General features: G+C 41.0%; 1 long non-coding RNA gene across 1 annotated transcript; it reads left to right on the forward strand.

Moving 5' to 3' along the window:
- The first annotated feature begins 16,432 nt into the window (after positions 1-16,432).
- On the forward strand, positions 16,433-24,475 carry LOC125963350 (uncharacterized). The gene is made up of 5 exons (XR_007475188.1): positions 16,433-16,676; positions 16,929-17,018; positions 21,465-21,584; positions 22,028-22,206; positions 24,435-24,475. It is a non-coding gene; the product is annotated as an uncharacterized LOC125963350 (long non-coding RNA).
- Positions 24,476-25,667: the final 1,192 nt, after the last annotated feature.

Here is a 25,667-nt window from a genome sequence, read left to right on the forward strand (position 1 = left end):
CTGCATATAAGCAGCATTCCAAGGTCAGCATCATTTTGGGGGTAAGACCATCATTTCCTAACTGTATACCTGCAAACATCCCATGGTTACTACTGTAGGAAAGAACACCATAACTACCTGTAGACTTGTAGCCTCTGGACACTTGGAAGGTAAAACAAATTTTCTCTCAAAATATAAAATGTAAACACTCATGGGCTCTAAAATTGGTAAGGACTCTATCATTTCTTACTTAAATAGCTATAATAAAAACATGTTAAGTGTTAGGGACACTATTGTCACTTATTTAGATATCTGAAAATCAGATGGCCTGTGCTATGGTTTAGGCCCACATCATCACTTACCTGGACACCAGCAAAATCCCTGTCAATGACCATGGTAAAGTTCATCATGCTTTCCTGACTGAAACCCGACAAACACATTGTTACAAATGTTTCTACTTACACATCTTTTTTCTCCTGGATACTTACTGTATTCCATTGTTTGCACCTTTGTTAGTAACAATATTCTTTGTTGACTGGACACTTGTAAAAAACCTAGTGAACAGTAAGGGCTAATTCTTAGTAGTGTTTATGAGAGCACTAACTTTTCTTACCTGATATCTGCAAAAACAAAGCAAAACATGGTGACACAGATGTTCAGGACACCATCATAATTTACCTAGATTTCTGAAGGTCAGAAGGGCTATAGCGTGGTAAGACTCACATAGTCACTTACTGCATCCAGCAAAGTGTCATTAACCACCATTGTTAGGGTCACTGTGATCCCCTGACTGGAACCTAAAAGAAACACACTGTGACAGATGTATTTAAGGACATAACGTTTCCTAGCAGGACACTGGCAAAGAACTTTTGTCACTTCCAACTTTATGGACACATCAATGCTACCTGAACACTGGCAGAACTTCAAGGTTAACACTGTTCTTACAGGTACCATCATCTCTTGACCTTGTACCTGTAAAAATCTCATGGTCAACACTGTGGTGGAGAACGTTATGCATACTTACCTGGATACCCTCAAATCTCTCATCCATTCCTAAAGTTAAACACACATTATCTCTAAACTAGAAAACTGGCTAAACTAGATCTCACAGTTATCAGTGTTTGTAAGCCCCGTATCATTCTTTTATCTGAATATTTGCAAAAAACATGGTACTAACACGTGTTGGGGACACCATCATCGCTTACCTAGATTTCTGAAAATCAGATGGTCTATATAATATTTAAGGTCCACGTCATCACTTGCCTGGATTCCATGATCTTCACCATTATCTCATGATTTGGAGCCTACAAACACACATGATGGCAACTATGATTAGGGATACGTCTCCTACATGGACCTCAAAAAATCCTATGATCACTGCTATCATTAGGGGAATCATGATCTCAACCTGGATCCTTTAGTTCTAAGGTCAACACTGTAGTTAGAGACACCATCATCTCTTGACTGGGACCTGAAAAAAACACATGGTGGCAACCCTGGTTAGGAAAACGTTTTTCCATCTGGGCCTCTGCTAATTCCATCTGTCAATTCCATTATGGCAACCACCAACTCTACCTGGATATCTAGAGATTTCTAAGGTCAACACTGTAGTTTTGGACACCATCTGCTATTCACTGGATACCTCAAAAATCCCATGGTCACTACTACAGTGAGGGCGCTGTGATATATTATCTGGATACTTGCAAGTATCTTTGTCACTACTAAGTTTTAAGACAAAAATCAACCCTGAACTAGAAAACAGTAAAATGTGATGGTTGATATTTTTGTTAGGGACATTAAAATTTCTTACCTGGATACCTACAAAAACACATGGTTTATGGTGTTCTGAAGATGGCGGAAGAGTAAGACGCGGAGATCACCTTCCTCCCCACAGATACACCGGAAATACATCTACACGTGGAACAACTGCTACAGAACACCTACTGAACGCTGGCAGAAGACCTCAGACCCCCCAAAAGCCTCAGAAGCAGCAGGTTAAAGCTCCACAATCAACTTGATGTACCTGCATCTGTGGAATACATGAACAGACAACGAATCATCCCAAATTGAGGAGGTGGGCTTCGAGAGCAAGATTTATCATTTTTTCCCCTTTTCCTGTTTTTGTGAGTGTGTATGTGTATGCTTCTGTGTGAGATTTTGTCTGTATAGCTTTGCTTCCATCATTTGTCCTAAGGTTCTATCTGTCCGTTTTTTTGTTTTTTTAAATTTTTTTCTGAATTATTATTTTTTAATTTAATAACTTTATTAGATTTTACTTTATTTTATTTTACTTTATCTTCTTTCTTTTTTTCCTTCCTTCCCTTCCTTCCTTCCTCCCACTGTCCCTCTCTCCCTCCCTCCTTTCTTTCATTCCTTCTTTTCTTCTTTCTTTCTTGCTTGCTTGCTTCCTTCCTTCCCTCCTTTCTTTCTTTCTTTCTTCCCACTTCTACTAATTCTTTCTCTCTACTTTTTCTCCCTTTTATTCTGAGCCATGTGGATGAAAGGCTCTTGGTGCTGCAGCCAGGAGTCAGTGCTGTGCCTCTGAGGTGGGAGATCCAACTTCAGGACACTGGTCAACAAGAGACCTCCCACCTCCACATAATATCAAAAGGCGAAAATCTCCCAGAGACCTCCATCTTAACACCAGCACCCAGCTTCACTCAACGACCAGCAAGCTACAGTGCTGGACAACCTATGCCAAACAACTAGCAACACAGGAACACAACCCCACCCATTAGCAGAGAGGCTGCCTAAAATCATAATAAGTCCACAGACACCCCAAAACACACCACCAGACGTGAACCTGCCCACTAGAGAGACAAGATCCAGCCTCATCCACCACAACACAGACACTAGTCCGCTCCACCAGGAAGCCTACACAACCCACTGAACCAACCTTAGCCACTGGAGACAGACACCAAAAACAACGGGAACTATGAACCTGCAGCCTGTAAAAAGGAGACCCCAAACACAGTGAGATAAGCAAAATGAGAAGACAGAAAAACACACAGCAGACAAAGGAGCAAGATAAAAATGCACCAGACCTAACAAATGAAGAGGAAATAGGCAGTCTACCTGAAAAAGAATTCAGAATAATGATAGCAAGGATGATCCGAAATCTTGGAAATAGAATGGACAAAATGCAAGGAACAGTTAACAAGGACCTAGAAGAACTAAAGATGAAACAAACAATGATGAACAACACAATAAATGAAATGAAAAATACTCTAGATGGGATCAATAGCAGAATAACTGAGGCAGAAGAAAGGGTAAGTGACCTGGAAGATAAAATAGTGGAAATAACTACTGCAGAGCAGAATAAAGAAAAAAGAATGAAAAGAACTGAGGACAGTCTCAGAGACCTCTGGGACAACATTAAACGCACCAACATTCGAATTATAGGGGTTCCAGAAGAAGAAGAGAAAAAGAAAGGGACTGAGAAAATATTTGAAGAGATTATAGTTGAAAACTTCCCTAATATGGGAAAGGAAATAGTTAATCAAGTCCAGGAAGCACAGAGAGTCCCATACAGGATAAATCCAAGGAGAAATACGCCAAGACACATATTAATCAAACTGTCAAAAATTAAATACAAAGAAAGCATATTAAAAGCAGCAAGGGTAAAACAACAAATAACACACAAGGGAATCCCCATAAGGTTAACAGCTGAAACTGTTCTCAGCAGAACAGTTTAACAAATAACACACAAGGGAATCCCCATAAGGTTAACAGCTGAAACTGTTCTCAGCAGAAACTCTGCAAGCCAGAAGGGAGTGGCAGGACACACTGAAAGTGATGAAGGAGAAAAACCTGCAACCAAGATTACTCTACCCAGCAAGGATCTCATTCAGATTTGATGGAGAAATTAAAACATTTACAGACAAGCAAAAGCTGAGAGAGTTCAGCACCACCAAACCAGCTTTACAACAAATGCTAAAGGAACTTCTCTAGGCAAGAAACACAAGAGAAGGAAAAGACCTACAATAACGAACTCAAAACAATTTAGAAAATGGGAATAGGAACATACATATCGATAATTACCTTAAATGTAAATGGACTAAATGCTCCCACCAAAAGACACAGATTGGCTGAATGGATACAAAAACAAGACCCATATATATGCTGTCTACAAGAGACCCACTTCAGACCTAGAGACACATACAGACTGAAAGTAAGGGGATGGAAAAAGATATTCCATGCAAATGGAAACCAAAAGAAAGCTGGAGTAGCAATTCTCATATCAGACAAAATAGACTTTAAAATAAAGACTATTAGAAGAGACAAGGAAGGACACTACATAATGATCAAGAGATCGATCCAAGAAGAAGATATAACAATTGTAAATATTTATGCAGCCAACATAGGAGCAACTCAATACATAAGGCAAATACTAACAGCCATAAAAGGGGAAATCGACAGTAACACAATCATAGTAGGAGAATTTAACACCCCACTTTCACCAATGGACAGATCATCCAAAATGAAAATAAATAAGGAAACACAAGCTTTAAATGATACATTAAACAAGATGGACTTAATTGATATTTACATAACACTCCATCCGAAAACAACAGAATACACATTTGTCTCAAGTGCTCATGAAACATTCTCCAGGATAGATCATATCTTGGCTCACAAATCAAGCCTTGGCAAATTTAAGAAAACTGAAATTGTATCAAGTATCTTTTCCGACCACAACGCCATGAGACTAGATATCAATTACAGGAAAAGATCTGTAAAAAATACAAACACATGGAGGCTAAACAATACACTACTTAATAACGAAGTGGTCACTGAAGAAATCAAAGAGGAAATTAAAAAATACCTAGAAACAAATGACAATGGAGACACGACGACCCAAAACCTATGGGATGCAGCAAAAGCAGTTCTAAGAGGGAAGTTTATAGCAATACAAGCTCACCTTAAGAAACAGGAAACATCTCGAATAAACAACCTAAACTTGCACCTCAAGCAATTAGAGAAAGAAGAACAAAAAAACCCCAAAGTCACCAGAAGGAAAGAAGTCATAAAAATCAGATCAGAAATAAATGAAAAAGAAATGAAGGAAACAATAGCAAAGATCAATAAAACTAAAAGCTGGTTCTTTGAGAAGATAAAATAAATAAACCATTAGCCAGACTCATCAAGAAAAAAAGGGAGAAGACTCAAGTCAATAGAATTAGAAATGAAAAAGGAGAAGTAACAACTGACACTGCAGAAATAAAAAAGATCATGCGAGATTACTACAAACAACTCTATGCCAATAAAATGGACAACCTGGAAGAAATGGACAAATTCTTAGAAATGCACAACCTGCCAAGGCTGAATCAGGAAGAAATTGAAAATATGAACAGACCAATCACAAGCACTGTAATTGAAACTGTGATGAAAAATCTTCCAACAAACAAAAGTCCAGGACCAGATGGCTTCACAGGTGAATTCTGTCAAACATTTAGAGAAGAGCTAACACCTATCCTTCTCAAACTCTTCCAAAATATAGCAGAGGGAGAAACACTCCCAAATTCATTCTATGAGGCCAGCATCACCTTGATACCAAAACCAGACAAGGATGTCACAAAGAAAGAAAACTACAGGCCAATATCACTGATGAACATAGAAGCAAAAATCCTCAACAAAATACTAGCAAACAGAATCCAACAGCACATTAAAAGGATCATACACCATGATCAAGTGGGGTTTATTCCAGGAATGCAAGGATTCTTCAATATACGCAAATGTATCAATGTGATAAACCATATTAACAAATTGAAGGAGAAAAACCATATGATCATCTCAATAGATGGAGAGAAAGCTTTTGACAAAATTCAACAGCCATTTATGATAAAAACCCTGCAGAAAGTAGGCATAGAGGGAACTTTCCTCAACATAATAAAGGCCATATATGACAAACCCACAGCCAACATCATCCTCAATGGTGAAAAACTGAAAGCATTTCCATGAAGATCAGGAAAAAGACAAGGTTGCCCACTCTCACCACTCTTACTCAACATAGTTTTGGAAGTTTTAGCCACAGCAATCAGAGAAGAAAAGGAAATAAAAGGAATCCAAATCAGAAAAGAAGAAGTAAAGCTGTCACTGTTTGCAGATGACATGATACTACACATAGAGAATCCTAAAGATGCTACCAGAAAACTACTAGAGCTAATAAAGGAATCTGGTAAAGTTGCAGGATACAAAATTAATGCACAGAAATCTCTTGCATTCCTATACACTAATGATGAAAAATCTGAAAGTGAAATCAAGAAAATACTCCCATTTACCACTGCCACAAAAAGAATAAAATATCTAGGAATAAACCTACCTAAGGAGACAAAAGACCTGTATGCAGAATATTATAAGACACTGATGAAAGAAATTAAAAAGGATACAAATAGATGGAGAGATCTACCATGTTCTTGGATTGGAAGAATCAACATTGTGAAAATGACTCTACTACCCAAAGCAATCTACAGCTTCAATGCAATCCCTATCAAACTACCACTGGCATTTTTCACAGAACTAGAACAAAAAATTTCACAATTTGTATGGAAACACAAAAGACCCCGAATAGCCAAAGCAATCTTGAGAACGAAAAAAGGAGCTGGAGGAATCAGGCTCCCTGAGTTCAGACAAAGCTACAGTCATCAAGACAGTATGGTACTGGCACAAAAACAGAAAGATAGATCAGTGGAACAGGATACAAAGCCCAGAAATAAACCCATGCACTTATGGTCACCTTATCTTTGATAAAGGAGGCAGGAATGTACAGTGGAGAAAGGACAGCCTCTGCAATAAGTGGTGCTGGGAAAACTGGACAGCTACATGTACAAGTATGAGATTAGATCACTCCCTAACACCATACACAAAAATAAACTCAAAATGGATTAAAGACCTAAATGTAAGGCCAGAAACTATCAAACTCTTAGAGGAAAACATAGGCAGAACACTCTATGACATAAATCACAGCAAGATCCTTTTTGACCCACCTCCTAGAGAAATGGAAATAAAAATTAACAAATGGGACCTAATGAAACTTCAAAGCTTTTGCACAGCAAAGGAAACCATAAAACAAGACCAAAAGACAACCCTCAGAATGGGAGAAAATATTTGCAAATGAAGCAACTGACAAAGGATTAATTTCCAAAATTTACAAGCAACTCATGCAGCTCAATAACAAATAAACAAACAACCCAATCCAAAAATGGGCAGAAGACCTAAATAGACATTTCTCCAAAGAAGATATACAGACTGCCAACAAACACATGAAAGAATGCTCAACATCATTAATCATTAGAGAAGTGCAAATCAAAACTACAATGAGATATCATCTCACACCAGTCAGAATGGCCATCATCAAAAAATCTAGAAACAATAAATGCTGGAGAGGGTGTGGAGAAAAGGGAACCCTCTTGCACTGTTGGTGGGAATGTAAATTGATACAGCCACTATGGAGAACAGTATGGAGGTTCCTTAAAAAACTACAAATAGAACTACCATATGACCCAGCAATCCCACTACTGGGCATATACCCTGAGAAAACCATAATTCAAAAAGAGTCATGTACCAAAATGTTCATTGCAGCTGTATTTACAATAGCCCGGAGATGGAAACAACCTAAGTGCCCATCGTCGGATGAATGGCTAAAGAAGATGTGGCACATATGTACAATGGAATATTACTCAGCCATAAAAAGAAATGAAATTGAGCTATTTGTAATGAGGTGGATAGACCTAGAGTCTGTCATACAGAGTGAAGTAAGTCAGAAAGAGAAAGACAAATACCGTATGCTAACACATATATATGGAATTTAAGGGAAAAAATGTCATAAGAACCTGGGGTAAGACAGGAATAAAGACACAGACCTACTGGAGAACGGACTTGAGGATATGGGGAGGGGGAAGGGTGAGCTGTGACAAAGCGAGACAGAGGCATGGACATATATACACTACCAAACGTAAGGTAGATAGCTAGTGGGAAGCAGCCGCATGGCACAGGGAGATCAGCTCGGTGCTTTGTGACCGCCTGGAGGGGTGGGATAGGGAGGGTGGGAGGGAGGGAGATGCAAGAGGGAAGAGATATGGGAACATATGTATATGTATAACTGATTCACTTTGTTATAAAGCAGAAACTAACACACCATTGTAAAGCAATTATACCCCAATAAAGATGTTTAAAATAAATAAATAAAAATAAAATTAAATATATTTGATAGTCCAAAAAAAACACATGGCTATGATAAGAGTTTGGGACAGCATCATCACTCTTCTAGATATCTGAAAATCATATGTTCTCTAATGTGTTTAAGGCCCACATCATCTTTTACCTGGATATTAGCAAAGTCTCACATTTACTCCATTAGGTTCACCATCATCTACTGATTGGAACCTGAAAAATTCCATGGTCTGTACTGTGGTGAGTGACACCATGATAACTTATCTGGACAGTTACAAAATACTGTGAAGTCCACTTGGTTAAAGCCCACATTCTTTCCTTGTCATATTAAATCCCATGGTTACTACTGTGGTACATTTCAACTTCATTTCTTTACTGGAACCTGCAAAAAATCATGGTGACAATCTTAGAGATATATCATCTCTTACCAGAACACCTGAAAAACCCATGGTCATTGCCATGATTTAAGTCACCATCATTACTTAATGGATACCGAAGGATAGCAGAGTATGCAACCACAAAATAGGCTTCCTTGGCACAAGGATTATTTTGAGCTTGTTATTTTGAGAAACTGAAGACATAGAGGCTCTAAAAGCAGGGTAGAAGTTACCCTTTTGTAAGGGAAATTTACATTAGAAAGGGGGCTTGCACCAGAAAGAGAGCTATTACTGGAGATCACTTTTTCACCTGAGAGACTTATCTTAATGGCAGGGCAAACTTTGTTTACCATCTATTTCTTCTTCTCAGCTTCCTGTAAATTGCCTTCCTCCCCTTGGAAACCCCAGACCCCTGTCTCTTCCCTTAGCTCAGGATGGTATGTATATAAGCCTCAATTGCCTGGCTGCTTTTTCATATATCTTTGTGGGGCTCCCACATGTACATATGTGCATATGTAATTAAAATCATTTGGTTTTCCCCTGTTAATCTGTCTTTTATTACAGGAGGGTTTCAGCCAAGAACCTAGAACACTAGAGGGAAAATGTGTTTTCTTCCCCTACAATACCTTCATAGTCCCATATTCACTCTAGGTTTACCATCAGTTCTTGACTAGATACTTGCAAAGTACCTTGGTTACCATAGCGGTTTACGACACATCATCTTTACCTGGATAAATACAGAAGCCTGTAGTCTTTATTAGGTTTAGAAAAACATATCTTACACGGAGACCTACCAATTATCCAGATAAATGCCATTGTTAGGGACACATCATCTCTAACCTGGGTAACTATAAAGTATCTTGGTACTACCATTGTCAGTTATACATCATGTCTTACCTAGACACCTTCAACCCATGGTCGTCACATTTTTAGGGACACCAACATCTCTAACCTGAATACTTGCAAAATCCCTTGCTCAGTACTGGGGTTAGGATCACTAACATGTCTTGACTGCATATACCTGCAAAATCCCATCATCAATTTCATGGTTAAGGACACCATCATCTCTTCACTAAACCCCTGAAAAATCCCATGGTTGCTTTTGTGGTTAGGTTCACCATCATACCGGGACTACCACAAAACACCATGTTCACTAATGTGGTAAGGGACACGATCAGCTTCTACCTGCCTACCTGAGAAATCCCAATTTCAGTACTGTATTGATAGTTAAGGCCACTATTCTATCTTAACTGGATATCTACAAAATACCACTCCCATGGTTACATAGATCATAATTTTGTAGGAACATGTTCCTAGGTAGGAACATCCTCATTTCCTACCTCGCTATTTACAAAGTCCCATGGATATAAACATAGTCAGGGTCTCTGCCGTCTTTTTACTCTCCATCTACAAAATCCCATGGCACTAACATAGTTAAGGATACCATCATTTCTTCCCAGGATTCCTTCAAAATACTGTGGTCACTACATTGGAGACAGCCACTGTCATCTCTTACCTGAACAACTGCCAAGTCCTATGGTCACTGAATCTCTTGACTATAGACATTCAAGGCTCTTCATGTCTGACTCTGCCTGCCTCACCAGCCTCAGCCCGTCATCCCCTCTCATCCTTTATGTGAACATTCTAAACCATTGAATTTCCCTGGTTACGGGCAGTAGAATTCTCAAGCCAGCCCTTACCATCTAACAGGAGCTGATAATTGCCATCTCTTGGCAACTCAGTGTTCAGCAGCCTTGAAATAGGCCATGGTGGAGTATTTACACCACAGAAACTGGCAGACGCTACACATCAGGCCCTTTCTTCTAGGCATTCACCAGGATGTACTGATGAATAAAGTAATAAATGAACAGACGGAGGCACCACTTAACATGACAACTCAATCTTGCTTTCTCATGAATCTGATGTGACTTTTGTGGATGAAGGAATGTGTCAGTTTATTCTACATATGCCTCAAAATTTATTATTTTTCCAAACTTGTATACTTAATGAAAAAAATGGATAAACACTTACATTACAAATTACTTAGTTTATACTAATGTTGAACTTAGTTTATACAACATTAATGTATATTAATGTTGATCAGGGACTTACTGGATTTCAATATGTCCAAAGTTGACAAATTTGCAAAAAACCCCAATAGTTAAATATTATTACACCTAACCAAAAAATTTTATATATATATATACATATAATTTAATATATATATCATCCCATTTACCAGAGCAAATCTTTTATCTCCCTTACCACTAAATTTCTTATTGGGCTTTTCATGACAATCTAGATTTCTATCAGTAACCATATCTGAATTTCATAAAGTTCTTAGTCGCCTTTCCTTCGAAAATCAAGTAAAATGTCAAGAGAGAGAAGCAGCAACCCACACCCCCTCGTTTTAGGTCCACAGTGTGGGAACCAATTTTATGGTGATTCTTGGGGGAAAGAAGCTCCACATGATGGCTGCAATTTTGATGGCTGTGTCCTTCAGATTGCCCAAAGGCTAAAAGAAGCAGAATGCAATTAGTAAAGGCTCCACTTCTCATGTTGAGGTTGGTTTCAGCTTCAAACTTCTTTATTTCTCCTTGCACCCTCACTTTTCTGCAACCCTTCCTGATAACAGAAAACTGATAAGTTAAATGGACCACAGAGATGATAAACACTACGTAAAACTGATAGACCGGGGCTTCCCTGGTGGCGCAGTGGTTGAGGGTCCGCCTGCCGATGCAGGGGACACGGGTTCATGCCCCAGTCCGGGAGGATCCCACATGCCGCGGAGCGGCCGCTGAGCCTGCGCGTCCGGAGCCTGTGCTCCGCAACGGGAGAGGCCACAACAGTGAGAGGCCCGCTTACACCAAAAAAGGAAAAAAAAAAAAACTGATAGACCACCAGGCAATTTTCCTTTTATAAAGAAAACCTTCTATTTCTTAATGATTATTCTTAGCTACTAGCCATTTCTACTCACCGAGATCAGCCATCACCCGTGAGAAACGATACTGGTGACAAATTAATGCAGCAACTGGGGCACAAAGGGTCCCTGAGACCACCTTTCTGTCTACTAAACCTACATCCCACCTAATTCACTCTTTCCTTTTTCAAAGTGAAAAAGATGATCTTCTTTGCTAGTACTGTAATGATCTTGTTACATGCACTGGTTGAATTCATATGGAATTATTTCCTGCCTTGTAGGAAATTAAATGTGCTTTAAAATTATAATGTGCTACCAACTGGGTTTTTATGTTCAAAACTCCTGGAGTCAGATTCACGTGGGGCTCTCCCTTTATATTTTGACACTAGGAGAGAAAACGCTTTACAGCCAGATCTATTACCAGTATGAAAGAGCAACTGAAGAGCTTGCCTCTCTGTGTTTATCAGCATCTACTGGGCAACAAGAGACAGCTGGGCCCTGCTGTAGGCAGAACAGAGGGCAAAGTCTGGCATTTGGGCTTCCAGCTATGGCACTTCCTGACTCAGCAAGGACCCTTGTCTTTGCAGCCTTGCACCCTCTCAGGCCATGACTGAGATGACTTCCAAAGTGAATTCTGTATTTTATATATCTCATGTCTTGACTATTATCTCTGAATACAATCACAATACTATATAGCTGTTATTATACACGATATATATTATATCATACATATTAGTATAAATCCTAATAATAACTTTATTTTATGTAAGCTTGGAACTCCAAGGGTTGATACTAAAATTACTATTACTAAAATTACTATTTTGGTTCTTAAGGTGCTAAGAACAATGATAACATGTATGGGGGGATTCCCCACACCAGCTGGGTGTCCCACAAATTTAATTCAATTCTGACCCTAACTTCCAGGAGAGAGCATCAGATCCCACAGGTTAGGGATTCAGTCTCACAACACTGTTCCCCACCACCACTTCAGATGCCAATTGCAAGTCCAGACTGTTCTCTGTACTTCTGAGAGAAGTACTTCTCTGTACTTCCGGCCTATAAATCAGAGGTTCCCACAACCCCCTCCTTGTGTTTGATTAATTTGCTGGAATGGCTCACAGAACTCAGGAAAACATTTTACTCATTCGACCACTGGATTATTATAAAAGAATGTACCTCAGGAACAACCAAATTGGATGAGAGGCAGAGGGCAAGGTATGGGGAAGTGGCACAGAACTCCAAAGCCCTCTCCGAGCGCCCCACTCTCCCAGCACCTCTACATGTTCACCAACCCAGAAGCCCCCCAAATCCCATCCTTCTGGGTTTCTATGGAGGCTTCATTATACAAGCATAATTGACTGACTCACTGGCCACTGGTGATTGATTCACCCTCCAGCCCCTCTCCCCTCTCCCTTCCCTGGAAATCAGGGGGTGGGACTGAAAGTTCCAACCCCCTAATCAAGGTTGGTTCCCCTGGCAACCAGCCCCCCTCCTTAGGAGCTTTCCAAAAGTCACCTCAAGAACACAAACCCGGTAGTAGTGGAAAGGCCTTGTTTTGAATAACAAGACACCCATTTCACCTTTATGGCTCTGAAGGGATTTCAGGAACTGAGGACAGGAGACCAGATATTATAACAAAAGACACTCTCACTTACTCTCTTCACTCAGGAAATTCCAAGGGTTTGGGGAAGCTGTGAGCCAGAAACCATGAATGAAGACCATATCTATATAAATCTCATAAATCACAATACCAGAGTACTTTTTTAAAAATCAAGAGAAACCAAATAGATACACAAACAGAACAGGTTGCCACTTCTAAGCATACTATTTATCTTAAAAATGAAACTCTATTTATGAATTCTGATTACTTAACTTCATTATCCTCTCCCTTTTTTTAAGCAGACACCAAACAATTAGATGTTCTAGGCCCAGTAAAAAATATCAACATCACTGTACGTGGATTTGTATATCATTTAACAGATATTTATAAAACCCAGCATTGTTAGTGTCAAATGACAAAACTAAATTTAGTAATGAATCTGATGCCCTTTATTCAAGGGAAAACAATCCGTGGAGTAGGGGTACAGTGCCTCACAAGCAGCAGACTGCTCTTCTTGAGGGACTGTGGGCAAGAAAGAGTTTTAGAGGATATTGGAAGAGGCAACGTGCAAACAGCACACAGCTGGCTAGGAGGCTGTGGATCTCCTTACAAGACGGGCAATCCTATTGTTACGGAATCCAAGCTCGCTCTGCTCACCACACGACAGGTCAATGAATCGGACACGAGGTGTGATTCAAGGAAGACGACTGACCGAGAAGACGGCAGACTAGAGTCTCCGAGAAACCCTCATATCGGGGTCTCGATGCGGGTTTCTTTTATGAAACCAGAGAGGGAGAGGCAGTGAGGAAGTAAAGTAAAAGGGCCATCAGTCTTGCAAAACATCTCCTGGAATGGCAAGCCTCAGAGGGGATCTGTTAGTGTCTTGTAGCCATTCACAGGCGGCAGGGTCAGATTATCTCCCTGAGAGCTGAACAGCGGAGGGGCAGGGTTCCCTGAGGCAGGCCATTATGTATGATTATAATAACAAAAGCAAGAAAAGCAAGGGCTAAAGTCAAAGAAACAGATCCAACATGGAGTCCCATTTAGCTCTTCCCTGTTACCCTATTTTCTAGGGGAAGGTGAGCGACCTAAAGCTGAGTTGGAGGGCTGTGACTGGTGTGTGCTAGGTTCCCTTGAGAGGTATTTCTCCTAAGTGCAGGCTGACTTAGGGTTAGAATTGTGATGTGGGCCGTGCCGCTGGCGTGGCCTCCATTTTGTGGGCGCCGATATACGCATTGACCTTACCATTAGATGTAACAGAAAGTCAAAGATGGTAGTATTTCTTTTTTGTTGTAGAAGTTCGGTGTTTGGTGCTATTCAAGAGGACAAAAGTACTCTTTGTCTGTTTGTTTGTTTTTCGGTACGCGGGCCTCTCACTGTTGTGGCCTCTCCCGCCATTGCGGAGCACAGGTTCTGGACGCGCAGGCTCAGCGGCCATGGCTCCGGGGCCCAGCCGCTCCACGGCATGTGGGATCTTCCCAGACCGGGGCACGAACCCGTGTCCCCTGCATCGGCAGGCGGACTCTCAACCACTGCACCACCAGGGAAGCCCTAGACTACCAATTTTAAGATGCAACATCTTTAATACTAACTTTCTGAAGAGAAAGAATATTGTCACCTTATACCAAAATGTACCCTGATATATAATAAAGGAAGAAAAATGTGTATCTTGGAATTGAGGAAATACGTAAATTCAAAAGGAGAAAAATCCATATGTATAAAGACATTTACAGAAGTTATTAATAATTTTTTTAAAAAACAGCATTTGCATCCAATAATAAGGAAATGATTAAATAACGTATATATATATTATATATAAATATAATGGAATGTAACATGGTTATCAAAAATTTATGATAAAAGTGAAAATCAAGGGAAAGTGTTTCTAAAATAATGTTACAAAACGCATAAAATTTTTAAATGTATAATATATATATAGTTTGATGAACTTAGAAGCAATATATCCATATGGATAAAAGTTTGAAAGAACTCCAAACAAATGCAAATCATTATGTTGTTGAGATATTGGAAGTATGTACGTTTTTAAAATGTCCTTCATATATTTTAAAAACACTTTAATCACAAATAAAGGTTTTACAAACATTCCCATCTTAAGTCATTCTCTTCCCTGTTTTTCCTCGGGTCCAGTTTTCTCCCCTCCTTGGCAGAGTGGGTAATTTAGATATTTAGCTGGGCAGCCAGGAAGAAGCCATGTTGTGATTTTTGGTAATGACATGTAATGTGTTTACACAACCACTTCCATTTTGTTTCATGAGTAAAGAGTATAATTATGTAGACACCGAGGGCCAGAGCCAAACAAGCAATCACTGGTCTGTACCCAAGAATCCTGCCCTCACTTTCCAGGAAGGGGAGGGGCTGGTGAGAATGCAGCACCCTGGTCACTGGTAACAAACCTCAGCATCTCTGCTGGTATTTCTCTTTCCTCACCTGGTGCTGCACCTTGGCCAGAATTCTAATCTCCGTCTAAAAATTAATTGGAATTTCCTGTTTAGAATAATAAGAGCCCTGAAGAATTTATGTCTTGTTACATTAGAGCATGGAATAAATCTATATGGGTACATCAATCAGTGAGTTTACATATGTGATCTGCCTATGAAAACTCAAACTATGAACATCCAAGACTTAAGCAGGCACGATATCTATATTTTAGGGCCAAGAGGCCCCTCTCATTTTCTCTACTTTTTCCATCTCTTGCTCCATAAGCCCACCCAAACTGGCTTTGACTCCAACCACTGCATGGAAATGTCTCTTGCCAGAATATTAATAACATCCTGATTCTACATTTAAAAAAAAACTATTTTTAAACATTTTATTTTGAAATGATTTCAAGTGTACAGAAGATGTGCAAAAATAACACAAAGCTCCAGTACACCCTTTACCCAGCTTCCCCAGTTAACGTTTAACTACACTTGCTTTCTCTCTCTCCCTCTTGTGTGTGTATATAGTCGTTTCCCCAGTGACCCTTCAGTATTTCCTAAGAACAATGCCATCCTGTAAGGTAACCACAGTGCAATTCTTAAATTTAGAAAATTTAATGGTGATACACAGTACTATTTATTATCTAGTAGGTACTTCTAATTCAAACTTTCCTAAGTCTCAATAATTTTTCAACTGAACCAAATTATTCTTATCAATAGATTTTTTAAAACAAACAAAACAGGTTAAAATTTGAACTTTTAAAAACATTTGCAGTGCTTTTAGACCATATTTACAATAATTATACTGACTTCCCAATTTAATTGACTTTTACACTCACCATCAGGACTTCTACCATGCAGTTTTACTTCATTTTGATTAACCTTTCAGTCATTTACAGTACACACGAGTGAATTTTTTCAGAGAGGGTTGAATCTTCAGAGCCCGTATATAAGTGAGATTTCTGTGGCTTTCACCCATGACTTGACATACTATTATGACATACTATTATGACATATTATTGAGTCACAAACAGCCTCCCCCTTCAAAATATTACATATGCTGTCTTGTGTATGCTGTTACTCTGACACGCAGCAGAAGCCAGATTTTGTACTTTGTGGATAATCTTTTTTCTAAAAAACGATGACATTCTTCATCTTTGAAATTTAAAACGTTAGCTCTTCACATCTAGGTACTGAACAATTTTCGTCGATTTTGTGTTGACTGTGGTAGGGACTTCTCATCTGAAGATGAAACATTTTTCTTCGGCTCAAGAAAACTATTCTCTTCTCCAAATATTGCTTTTCTTCCATTGGTTCTCGAATTTTCTTTTAGACACTGGATCTTTAGTCTCTGGGTCTCTTATCTGTTTTTCTTAGGCTGCTACCTAAGATAGGTCTTAAGATAAATGTGTTTATATTTTGAATTTGAATCTTCCAAACAGTTCATCTCCTGGTCAAAGCTGGAGCGCCCCATTAGCAGTCAATGAGAACAGCAGCTATCTTTCCCTCCCTTCGTGTGCAAGTCACAGCGGGTGGTGAAGTTTTTGAGGTTCTTTATTTTGTAAAACTGGGTGCTGGGCGGGGAGGTGGGGGTGCTAACCAAATTTCTTTGGAAAAGGAACTTTTGGTTGCTTTTTTTTTTTCGCAGTACACGGGCCTCTCACTGTTGTGGTCTCTCCCGTTGCGGGGAGCACAGGCTCCGGACATGCAGGCTCAGCGGCCATGGCTCAAGGGCCCAGCCACTCCGCGGCATGTGGGATCCCCCCAGACTGAGGCACGAACATATGTGCCCTGCATCGGCAAGCGGACTCTTAACCACTGCGCCACCAGGGAAGCCCTTTTGGTTGCTTTTAACAGATGTGTCCACCAGCAGTCCACTCTCAGCCACATCTGCGTAGGTCAAACGGATGGGTTCGCGCAGGCGCACAGGGAGAAGATCACGCAGGTCGCGCGCGTAAGCTGCGGACTCTAGTCGTGCAGTGCCCGGATGTCTCGCGTATAGTTTAGGCGCGCGCAGGCGCTGGAAGTGACGAGAGGACGGGGCGTGGGGACGTGACCCAAGTCTGAAATCTCCGGAGCCCATCAGTTACTACCCAGCTGTAGCAGCTACACCTCAGTAATGCTTTTGTTTTTGTTTTTTGCGGTACGCGGGCCTCTCACTGTTGTGGTCTCTCCCGTTGCGGAGCACAGGCTCCGGACACACAGGCTCAGCGGCCATGGCTCATGGACCCAGCCGCTCCGTGGCATGTGGGATCCTCCCGGACCGGGGCACGAACCCGTGTCCCCTGCATCGGCAGGTGGACTCTCAACCACTGTGCCACGAGGGAAGCCCCCAGTAATGTTTTTTAATAGCAGTTCCCCTCTCTCCCAATCCAAGACCCTATCCAGGATCACACATTGCATTTTATTGTCATATCTCTTTAGTTACCTTTAATCTGGAAGAGTTCCTTACCTTTCTTGGTCATTTGTGGCACTGACATGGTTGAAGAACACAGGGCAGTTGTTTGTAACATAATGGGGGTTGTGTGATATTTTCTCATGATTAGGATCAGGTTATGGATTTCTGGCGGAAGAATTTCTTAAGTGATGGCGGCATCCTTATCAGTGTATTGTATCGGGAGACATTTTGGTGTTGACTCATCATTCGGTTAAGGTGGTGACTTCCTGGTTTCTCCACTGTAAAAAAAAAAAGTATCTTTTTCACATTTGCAATTAATATGAACTATTAATAAGGAGACACTTTGAGACTGTAAACTACAGTGTACTTTTAGTATTTGTGCCACCTAGACACTCCACAGTTACTTTTATCACAAGTCCACGACCAACCTCTTTAGCTTCACCTCTGCTTTGCTCTCCTTTATAAATTTAGCTTTTAGCTTTTGATATCATTGTCCACCTAGATACCACAGCTGGAAACCTCAGGCATCTTTAACTTCTTCTCCCTTACACCCAAACAGCTAACAAATAAAATACTGATTTCTGTCTCAAACCTCTCCCAAATCAAGTGCCTCCTCTACTTCAATATTTCAACAGCCTCCTAATTGGCCTCTGTGCTTCCAGGGTTATCTCTGTTCTAGGCCATCCTCCGTGCTATGCCTAGAATTATTTCCCCTAAACCTAACACGATCAGGTCACTCACTGCTCTGCTTAAAATCTATCATCTAGGGCTTCCCTGGTGGCGCAGTGGTTGAGAACCTGCCTGCTAATGCAGGGGACACGGGTTTGAGCCCTGGTCTGGGAGGATCCCACATGCCACAGAGGAATTAGGCCCGTGAGCCACAGCTGCTGAGCCTGCGCGTCTGGAGCCTGTGCTCCGCAACAAGAGAGGCCACGATAGTGAGCGGCCCGCGCACCGCGATGAAGAGTGGGCCCCGCTTGCCACAACTAGAGAAAGCCCTTGCACAGAAACGAAAACCCAACATAGCAAAAACAAATAAATAAATAAACTCATACCCCCAACATCTTAAAAAAAAATCTATCATCTATGATTATCTATTTGTTGGCCACCCTCTTACACAGAAAATAAATGTTCAAGATTTATAGACTATCATCCAAGGCCCTATAACTTGGCCCCCAGTCTGCCTCTCCAGCCTCCTATTCTGGTACTCCCCAGTTTCCCCCTAAAGTCTAGCCCAAATGAACTCATCATTCCCCAGATACTTCAGGTTCATTAAGAATCTTATGACTTGGTCCCTGTTCTCTCAACTTGAGATGCCCTTCCTTGGTTTACTCCTATCACACTCTCACTCCTCCTTTCTAGACCTCTATCAGATATAATCTTGTATGTGAAGATTCTCCTGTCTCTTTCCTCATGAGAATTAGTCCCCCTCTGCCCAGACCTATAAGCTCCTCAGTTATCAAGACTGTTTCACGTTCAGTCTTGTGCCCCAAGCACCTAGACAATTCATAGTCACTATTTAATAAACGTCTGAGTGAGTAAACAAAAGAAGAGTGAAGCAGACAGCAAGCCTAAACACTTATCTGAAGGAATGTGACACTGAATATAAAGCTTTGCATATAACTTGTGAAAGTTAGATATACTTGTGTCCCAGGAGCAATAAGGTACTATATCAAGCGTCAACTGCATGACAGTTTCCATTTCCGCATGTACTGAGGTAGGCTGAGAAAATTTCGAACACAGCCCAGATTGTATCCTAGTTGTAAAATAGAAATGCTGTCATTGCAACTGACTGCGTCATGTCTTGGGGGCCTGAGAAAGTTACAATTCCAAAATTGCTTAATACTCTGCATTTAGTTATTAGAATAACCTCTGCCGTTCCTAAAACATTAATTAGAATAATGCATTTCAGTTGAGGGGGTCTTTTTTATTTTTTAACCTTCTGTGTTCACGAAAAAGGAAGGATGTTATCATTAACAAAGTTCTTATCAGAGATTTATTTCTACAAGCATTTTTCAGGTGACATTAACATGCCAGTGTGGAGTATTTTCTACATAGTAAACAATGAAAATATAATACTGTTATTGGGGGAACATAGCAATTTAGTTTTAAAAGTACAGTATAAATCTTTATGAGTTAAGGTAAAACTATGCTATAACATGCAAGTCCAAAGCCTCAGGGGCTTAAAAAAATAGAAATTTCTTTCTTTCTCATGTAAGGTCCAAGAAAGGTATTCCTGATAGGTGGGCGACATTTCTCCAAGTGGGAATGCTGGTACCCAGGCTGTATGCATCACGTGGCTCTGCTGTTTTCAACATACGGCCTCCAAGGTCATGAGACAGTGGGAAAGAGTATGGAGGATGGTGCTTTGAGAGTTTTAATGGGCCAGGCCTGGAATTCACCTGCATTACTTCTGTCTGCATTTCATTGGCCGGGATGCAGTCACATGGCCACACCTAACTGCAAGGGCAGCTGGGAAATGTGGGTGCCCAGGAGGAAGAGGAGAGGGGTTTGTTCAACAGCAGGCTAATCTATGCCAAGAAGGTCTGGTCTTCTGTGTGTAGCTTAATCAATTCCTGAAGGCCTAGTCAGTGAAAAGCTACAGTCATAATTATGAACCCACACTGCAAGACTTAATTGTCAAAAGAAAAACCTTGGGCTTCCCTGGTGGCGCAGTGGTTGAGAGTCCGCCTGCCGATGCAGGGGACACGGGTTCGTGCCCTGGTCCGGGAAGATCCCACATGCCGCGGAGCGGCTGGGCCGGTGAGCCATGGCTGCTGGGCCTGCGCGTCCGGAGCCTGTGCTCCGCAGTGGGAAAGGCCACGACAGTGAGAGGCCCACGTACCGCAAAAAAAAAAAAGAAAGAAAAACCTTATTGAATTCATGCATGGCACTTACTAAAGCATGAAACCAAGGGATGAAAACAGAATGATTTTTTAAAGTTCATCCTGAATTGGATAAAAATTAAATTAAATAAAAACATACTTGTTTATTGAGACTTGCAGCTAACTCAAATTTTGCTGTCACTGTAACATAGAGAGCTGTCACTTTAATTCATGCCTCAAAAGCCTGCAGGGTTGATCTGTACCTTGGGTACTAAGAAATGCTATGGCATAAATAAATGTTGCCACTTAATGCTTGACAAAGGCAGCCTGCCCAAAGAAAGTCACTCAGGTGGAGGCAAAAAACGTGATTGTGACTGAATGACTCAGCTTGTGTGGTGGTGAACCACAACCCCAAGGAAAGAAGGGCCTGTGTAGGAGCGGAGTTGTGTGATTAAGCTAAGAAGTAGCTGGCTAGCCCTGGAACAATCTGAAGGCTTTTTGGGTAAACGTAGAGCCAGCGTTCTGAGGAAAAAAAGAAGGGTCTAGAAAAGCAGGCCTTATATAGCGGTAGCCAAATGGAGTGAGAAAAGGTGGAACAGAACTGGGTCTTTGCCTGTGTGTCATATAGAACATATCCATTGAATTTCTAAAGCTGCAACCACCTCTCTGTTTATGATGAATGAAGTCAGGAAATCTCATGGGCTGTACAGTAATGAGAGGAAGCATTTGGAAAGTCATCTTATTTCCTCTTCTAGTGTCATCTCCAGATGCCTTTGTGTGAGGCAAGTTTAAATACGGCAGTCTTTCCGGGAAAAGGGAGCTATAATACCAGCGGCCATTACTGAGCAGACAGCATGGACCAGGGACTCTACTAGGTAATACCCCCTTTCTCCACTGCAGATGATGATTGTTTTTGAAGGGAACTTGCTAATTTTCCTTATTTTTATATTTTTTTCTGATTCTGCTAAATGAATAAGATCATTGAACCCCATTAAAAAATAGCAATTTTGAAGGGAAAGTCCCCTTCCTTCTCTGAAAGTGATGGGAGGTGATTTGAAAAGATTTGGATTAAGCAGTTTTTGCTATTCCCTGGACTTATGTTCTAAAGAATTCAGTAGTGACAAACACATTTTGAAGAAAGTTACTTCCCAGGCTCTATGTATTTATTGATTTTGTACTAGGCACTAAGTTTATAAGAGTAATTGCATGGTCACTGCTTGCCTGGAGTCTTCATTTGGGGGAAGGAAAAAAAGTGGTCGTTTTTTTGGAATCACTAGGGGAGTTTTTAAAAATGCTGATGCCTGTGTCTCATCTTTAGAGATTCTGATGTAATGAACTCAGGATGTGCAGCCAAGGCTGAGACCCCTTGCAGATGGACATGAGCGAAGTGTCTGGAGCACAGGGCAGCAGGATTCATTGGCTGGGGGGTGATAGGACGTGACAGCTTTGAGCTAAGATGTGAAGGATGAATAGGAGTTTCCCAGGCACACAAATCAGGTAAGTTATTTTGAGAAATGTTACGTGTGAAGGTCCAAAGAGAAGAGAGAGCGTGACATTTTGAGGGTGTTGCTCTTAATGAGTATTGCTGGCAGGTAACATGTGATGGGGAAGGGTCGAGGGAGATGAGTCAGAAGGCAAATCACAGAGACTTCCCTGGTGGTCCAGCGGCTAAGACTCCTGACTCCCAATGCAGGGGGCCCAGGTTCGATCCCTGGTCAGGGAACTAGATCCCACATGCCACAACGAAGTTAGGCTTTGCTATCATTCAGAGCCACCAGAACATCATATCTTCACATTTAAAGTATACAGAGCTGTGTTAAATATATTACTTGTTTAAAATTCTTTTTCATTGCTGCTTTTCTGTGTCACTTGCTGTACAATGTTAGATGAGCAGAGTCACCACGGTACAGTGGGAAGAATGCTGAACACGGCCCAAAGACAAACATTTCGTTCTGAACAGAGGCCCACGCAGCTGCCTCGCACCAGTTCTCTGTGCCTCAGTTGCCCTGTCCCTCAGGCTTGCTTTCAAGATCAGAATGAGATGAGGTATTGATACAAGAAAGGCTTCACAAACTGTGCTGTCCTACAGTTGCTGTCCCCACATCACCGCTCTCTCTCCTTCCATGCCTGCTTGGCATATTCACGGGAGACTGTATTCCTCTGTCTGCTTCCCGCTTCTTCTCCAGGACCTTCTCTCTGCTCAATTGCCCATTTTCCTTTCCTACCTGTCCTTCAAAGCCCAGCTCAAAGTCTAACATTGTCATGACGTCTCTGCCTTATGTGTGCCCACTCCTTTCTCTCTCTTGGACTCCTTTTGTCCTCGTGGTTCATGTCATACTCGTTTGCTCAATGGTCCCTGTTTGTTTCTCCCTTCAAGTAGGTTACAAATTCCATGGAAAAAAAAGGTGTCTTTCTTTGGGGGGTGGGGTAGTCCACCATCTTAAAAAGGACATGGTAGGCATTTCATGCATAATGTTGATTTGCTTGGGAGTTTTTTAAAAAGAATGGACAAAAATCAATGGTGTGCTGGTAGAAGTCCTGATCGTTTGCTGATTCCCTTGGTGTAAATACTTCCATCGTGGCTGATTTCAAGTTACCAATATGATGTCAATGAACTCACAAAATTCCTGAATATTTTAACAGTTAGTTCTTATGGGCCAGTGTGAGCTGGCTCTGGTACCTCACTAGACAAAATGTTATAAATAAGAAGTCCTTTTTAGGTGCTTTCACTGCCAAGGGCCCGGGTTCAATCCCTGGTCGGGGAACTAAGATCCCACAAGCCGCATGGCATGGCCAAAAAAAGAAGTCTCCTTTAAAAAAGAAAATGTATTTTATACTTTCATCCTTCTGTCCCCAAGCACCCAGTACAATGCTAGAAAATAACAAATACTGAATAAACGTTTGTTACCTTTAAAAAAAAGTAGTCCTTTTTTTCTTTTTTTTTTTTTTTTCAGTACGCGGGCCTCTCACTGCTGTGGCCTCTCCCATTGCGGAGCACAGGCTCCGGACACGCAGGCTCAGCGGCCATGGTTCACAGGCCCAGCCACTGCGTGGCACGTGGAATCTTCCCGGACCGGGGCACGAACTCGTGTCCCCTGCATCGGCAGGCAGACTCTCAACCACTGCGCCACTAGGGAAGCCCAAAAGTAGTCCTTTTTAAATAAACATTATAAACTTCTTCCTGATTCATAAGAAAATACGATACTTGACTGTGGAAAAGTCATTCTGTTATTTCCTAATCTCCCAAAAGAAGGTTGGATGTGAGCATTTTTCAAGAAATAGATTCATGTGGACAGATGCTAGAAGCCAGTGCCTAATTTTTCTGAAGCATCTTGCTCTGTCTGTCAAGTATGGCAAATACCATAAAGTGATTCATCTGTATCATGTGTGACTTGATGTCACCTTAGTTAAAAATGCTACTCTTCTAACCAGAGCTGTGCTGCAATTTTAATTTTAAATATGAAAAATGTTCTGCAGTGGAAACTTTATTTCCAACCTGTTGAAGCTTTGGGTAGAAGGCTCTTAATCAGTGAGGTGCATGAGAATGGTCTTGAAGCTGTAGGACATTGGTCGGAGCTCGAGGGTGACGTGGGAGGGCGGTCAGGGCACCAGGGAGATTTCCAAAAGAGAAGCGTGCCATAAAGCAACCAAAGATCTTATATATCCCTTGAATGTTTTGAGAGATTACGTACTAAAGTCTCAACAGTATGCTTAAAATCTTACAGGAATCATCTGGCTGGCAGAAAAACACATTCTCTTAAATAACCATATGAAGTTCATTTTAAAATAATTATGTCTATGCAGAGAAAGCAAGCTGGTTGAGCGAGGTCAGAAGAAGCTTCTCTAACGCCTCACATAAGATTCATCTAAGATGTAATAAATTGGGACTTTTTAACCTAGCCTCAAAAGCCAGGTCTTTGGAGGCTTACTATCTCTAGGTCACAAAGAAAGAGCAGGGTGAAATGCACACGAGCATCTGTACAAAGGCCATATTAAGAAATAGTTGCACAGGGAGATCAGCTCGGTGCTTTGTGACTGCCTGGAGGGGTGGGATAGGGAGGGAGGGAGGGAGGGAGGGAGGGAGGGAGGGAGACGCAAGAGGGAAGAGATATGGGAACATATGTATATGTATAACTGATTCACTTTGTTATAAAGCAGGAACTAACGCACCATTGTAAAGCAATTATACCCCAATAAAGATGTTAAAAAAAAAAGAAATAGTTGAACTATGCAAGTTCTAGCTGAACCCTAATCCTTTGTTTTCTAACCAAGGCAGAACTAGGAACTGACCTACATGCCAACCATTTATTTTCTTTAGTTTCCTGAATTAAAAGTGAGCTCGCTGTACAAAAGTGGCTAGTTTCCACAGGAGGGAAAAATCACGGGAATGATACAAGTGGCTTGCGTGCAAAGGACCTGTGGAACCAATGAAAAGCAATTCTCTGGGTCTGCAGAACTCAAAATAAATAGAGTATGTGGGTACTTATGCTGGAAATCACAAGGGTGTGAGATGTTGAAGTTCTAACTAACAGTTATTTCAGAATGTGACCCTATTTAGAAATAGGATCACTGCAGGTGTAATTAGCTAAGATGAGGTCATACTCAAAAATCTTCAACAAAATACTGGCAAACCCAATTCAACAGCACAGTAAAGGATTATACACCATGACCAAGTGGGATTTATTCCTGGAATGTAAGAGTGGTTCAACATATGAAAATTAATCAACGTAAGTATAACACGTTAATAGAATGAAGGACCAAAGGGTGGGGGAGAAAAACCCACATGACCATCTCAAATGATGCAGAAAAAGCATTTGATAAGATCCAACACCTTTCATGATGAAAACAACATACTAGGAATAGAAAGAAACTACCTCCACATGATAAAGGCCATATACGAAAATCCCACTGCTAACATCATATTCATTGGAGAAAGGCTGAAAGCTTTTCCTCTAAGA

This window comes from Orcinus orca, unplaced genomic scaffold (genome assembly GCF_937001465.1).
Source record: "Orcinus orca unplaced genomic scaffold, mOrcOrc1.1 scaffold_186, whole genome shotgun sequence".
Classification (NCBI taxonomy): domain Eukaryota; kingdom Metazoa; phylum Chordata; class Mammalia; order Artiodactyla; family Delphinidae; genus Orcinus; species Orcinus orca.